This window comes from Anthonomus grandis, chromosome 11 (assembly GCF_022605725.1).
Source record: "Anthonomus grandis grandis chromosome 11, icAntGran1.3, whole genome shotgun sequence".
Classification (NCBI taxonomy): Eukaryota; Metazoa; Arthropoda; class Insecta; order Coleoptera; family Curculionidae; genus Anthonomus; species Anthonomus grandis.
This window is the reverse complement of record NC_065556.1, coordinates 3,119,378-3,123,830: the sequence shown is the minus strand read 5'-3', so window position 1 is coordinate 3,123,830 and position 4,453 is coordinate 3,119,378. Positions and strand designations below refer to the sequence as shown.

At 29.9% G+C, this 4,453-nt stretch overlaps 1 long non-coding RNA gene across 1 annotated transcript; it reads left to right on the top strand.

Moving 5' to 3' along the window:
- Positions 1 to 719: 719 nt before the first annotated feature.
- LOC126742046 (uncharacterized) lies at positions 720 to 1,117 on the top strand. Its single transcript, XR_007662470.1, has 2 exons — positions 720 to 862; positions 922 to 1,117. It is a non-coding gene; the product is annotated as an uncharacterized LOC126742046 (long non-coding RNA).
- Positions 1,118 to 4,453: the final 3,336 nt, after the last annotated feature.

The window sequence follows — 4,453 nt, the reverse complement described above, 5'->3', positions numbered from 1 at the left end:
ACAGCTCTTAAGTTGGCTCCTTCAAATGAAAACGTGACAGTGGTGGGGGAAGATATCGACCTTTTGGTGATTTTAATTGGTCTGTGTAGTCCTGATATAAAAAATGTGTCTCTCATGAAACCAGGAAAAGGGACGGTGACCCCAACCATCTACGATCCTCACCTATCAAACAAAAATATATCAGACCATATATTGTTCCTGCAAGCGATGAGTGGTTGTGACACAACTTCCGCTCTATTTAATCAGGGAAAATTAAAATTTCTTAAAGTCCTCCAAAAAAACCATAACTTGGTACCGGTTATTGAGGCTTTTAAAAACCCTAGAGCTCATCAGGACGAGATTGCCCAAGCAGGCAAGATGTTTCTCATGGCTTTGTATGGGAAAGGCCGAGAGACTAGTTTAAACGATTTAAGATATAGGCACTATATATCATCATCTTACAAAAGTAAACCCAACATTGCCGCACTACCTCCTACTGAAGCTGCTGCACGAGAACATTCATTGAGAGTTTACTTTCAGGTGCAGCAGTGGTTATGTGGACAAAGCATATTTAAAGAACAAAAATTGGATCCGAACGATTGGGGGTGGAAAAGCACAAAGAGTGGTCTTGTGCCCGTTGCAACCACGTCCAAACCAGCAGCAGATTTAATACTTCAGCGCATTTCCTGTAAATGCAAGAAAAGCTGCCAGCGGAATTGTGGATGTAGGAAAACAGGCCCGTATTGCTCTCTAATATGCTCAACATGCAACGGGTTGTGTGAAAACGTCGAGCCCCCTGAGGACAGCGTTGAGATAGATAAAGACATGGCTGAAGAAAGAGACCAAGGACTATCTGAAGAAGAACGCTCACACGATTTGGAAGGTATGTCTAATCGCAAAATTACAAGTTAATGTTTTTTCACGATATTTCTTATGTTCCAGCTCAATTTCCAATACTGTTTATGGAAGAACCCGATCCTCTGCCAGGAGTTTTTGCCATCGGGGAGCCTCAGTCAGGACCTTCCATCATCACAGAGCCTCAACCAGGACCTTCTAAGGGAAAACGGCTCAAATAATATGATAATGTAATAAAGTGATGAAATTCATGTTATTTTAAAATAAATTATTTTTACATATACATAGTGGGTTTTTGTTGAAATATATAAAACACGCTATTTTTCAACTAGCGATGGTGCCCGAGTCCGAGAAAAAATAAAAACCAATGAAATTTAAAGAAAATTTTATGTACTTTTGAATAGAGTCGTTGTTACCTAAAAATCTATGTATTTTCGAGTTATAAGTCAAAGATTGCTAAAATTACCGTTTTTTACCCTTTTTGCATTTTTTTCAATGATGCGTCACGAAATTTTGTTGGCAAACATCAGAATCGGATTCAGCACCCCAAAAAACATAAGGAATGAAGAAAATTAAAACTACCCCAAAACTTTCCTCCCCAAAAATACTATTTCACTGCACTATAAATTTAACATTTAACCTAATAAAAGTTCTAGTTTTAAGTGACGGATTACATATGTTTTTATTTTGTTATTAATTAATAATTTATTAATTATTATTCGGCAAAACATATTATTTAAATTTGAATTTGAATTTAAAATATAACTTATTAGTTATTATTTAGAATAAAAATAAAATTTAAAAAATGTCTGTTTTATTATAAAATAAAAAAATATGTTTTATTTTATAACTGGAAAATAAATGTTAAATTTATAAAAGCAAAATATCAAAATAAGTGTAAAAAAAGTCTCGAGGCAACATTGATAGGATGCCAAAACAACCTCCAACCTTAGAACATTGAAATGCTAGAATTAGTAAACAACAACTTTGTTTGAGTCCAACATGTGCACAGGGGCAAGAGGGGTGTTTTGTTTACAAACATATTTGCTGATTCTCTGTTGTCAAGTTGACGCAAATTTCCAACGGAGGAAATTTTAGCTATATTTTAACAACCATTATAACGTTAATTTAACTTATTTGTGTTGTATTTTATAGGAAAATTTAAAATAAAAAGTATAAATACTACAATTAACCTATTTTAAGAATAAATATAATATCCTTAAGAAAAAAAAACAAAATTATTAACATTCTTATCCCTAAAACTGCTTCTAAAAAATTTGAAGCGACAACACCGAAGCTTAAGCGCCTGAGCCATACGAGTAGTGTCATCTGTCAAACGGCCTCTTTGTTTATTTTCGGGATTCGTGTATTTTCATTAATTTTTGGTTTAAAAACGAAAAAGGCCACATTTTAGTGTTTTTTTAAATTGCTAGGATGGCAAAAACTTGTGTCGTTTGTGCCGCATCATGATAAAAAGGTGATTCAAGCCGATCTTTGCACAAGTAAGTACCGATACTTTCATAACATCACATCATAGGGTTACCATCATCATAAACGTAGAATAGGGGATCTTATAGGATCTTAGATATAAACCTAATAAAAACTTGAATGTGAAAGTACGTAAAATACCAAAACATTTATATTTTTAAATGTACCTATCTATATAGTTATGTTTTTTTAATATATACATTAGGTAGATATATGAAATTACTAATTTTTTATTGCCTTTAAAGAATTTTCAAATTTATTTAGATATTGATATCTATGTATAAAGTTAATTTGGTCGATAATTTTTTGTTTGTTTTACCATATTGCAACTTACAATAATACATATAGTAATTGGCACCACATATTAATTTATTAGTATAATTTTTTTTTTGCTTTTTGATTAAATATCAAATACTTATTATAGATTGCCTAATATATGCCTAAAGGGAACAATGGATTTCATTAATGGAAATCAACATAATTAAAAAGAACATATTTGTTTGTTCAGATCACATCCTTAGAAGTGATTTCTTACATAAGGAAGATAATATTATCAGTAGCCAGACTTTATTAAAAAAATCAGCTCTACCTCAAAGGTAATTTTTTTTAAACATATTTTTCTAGTATAAAAAAATCGCCACAAAAAGTATTAGTGTTACTCATATAAGCTTTATTTATACCTAATACTTATTAAATTAGGTAGGTATGTGTGTAAAACTATTTTTTTACTAGGATTTCTGATGTACTGGTTAAAAACACAGCAGCCGATAATTCAGTTAATTTAAGTGAGCTTTGAAGGGTAAAGCTGCAGGGATAGTTTTCCTGAAGAGTGCAAAAACTTCTTTAGCTTCTAAAATGGTATATAGTACAAACAGTGAAGCTAATATAGACAAGTATGGATAATTAAAATAGATTAATATTCTTGATACTCCAAATTTTGTATGATTACAGATCTGATTATTCATCATCAACAATAACTGCATCTGAGATTAATAGTTACCGTGGGGTCTAGGTCAACAATTACTATTTCTCATTCAAGCCGTTTTTGTTTAACTGCTACACATTCCCTGACTCTGCCAAGGAAAAGGTAAAAATACACTCAAAATAGACTACTAGTTTTATGCCATGTATCATCCTATTCTATATATCTTATTTACAAGTGATATAGTATTTTATTATGTTATATTTGTTTAATTAAATGCAATTAATCAAATGTATGATATTACAAAGATTCTTTATAATAACATACATTTTATTGATCAATTGGATTATCATAATACATTTTTTTAATTTTTTCTTTTTAATTTTGGTAATACTATATTTTTATGTATATTATTCTAGGGTAAAATCAAAATGATATCCTGAGGACCTAAGCACTGATGATTCATCAAATTATGGAAAAAAAAGAACAAAAAATTTTAATTCGAAGATTGCAACAAACAAATTTGCGCCAAAGAAATTGAATTAGATTTCTCAAGTCATTATTAAAATACTTAAGAAATAATAACATGATTTTCGAAAAAGCCCAACATACTACATATTTTATTTGACTTGTAAAAGTACTTGTTTGTATATTACTACTAATAAACTATCTAATCTAATCTATTGTACATAGTCTTTATTCTTAGGTAAGCTCTGTTTTTTAGTATAAATTAATATGATATAATAATTGGTATTAGGTATTATATAGGTCAGTGTTAAATGTCTCAAAACCATTGTACAGACTAAATACTCATAATAAAAATCTTATAACCTATAAAAAACCTGCAACTCCTTCACAATTTGAACATCCTTGTAGTTTTAACTGTTTCCGCTGAAGCAATACTGTCCCTTTGAAAAAGTCAGCACCATAGAAGTATATATTATGTGATATAAAGTATGTGATGTAAAACTGAGTTTTGTCCAATATAACAATAACAATAAAGTTATGCAAAATTGTGTCTTAAAACATCATTTATTAAGAAATCTATAATATTATATTAATAAAATATTTAATTTCCATAAAAATGCTTTGACAAAAATGCTGCCTTTTATTAGGATCTTCCTCTAACAAAGTCCATTAAAAAAACACATAAATAGCTCGTAAATGGTAATATTACTTATACTCAAACTCTATAATAATTAATAAAAA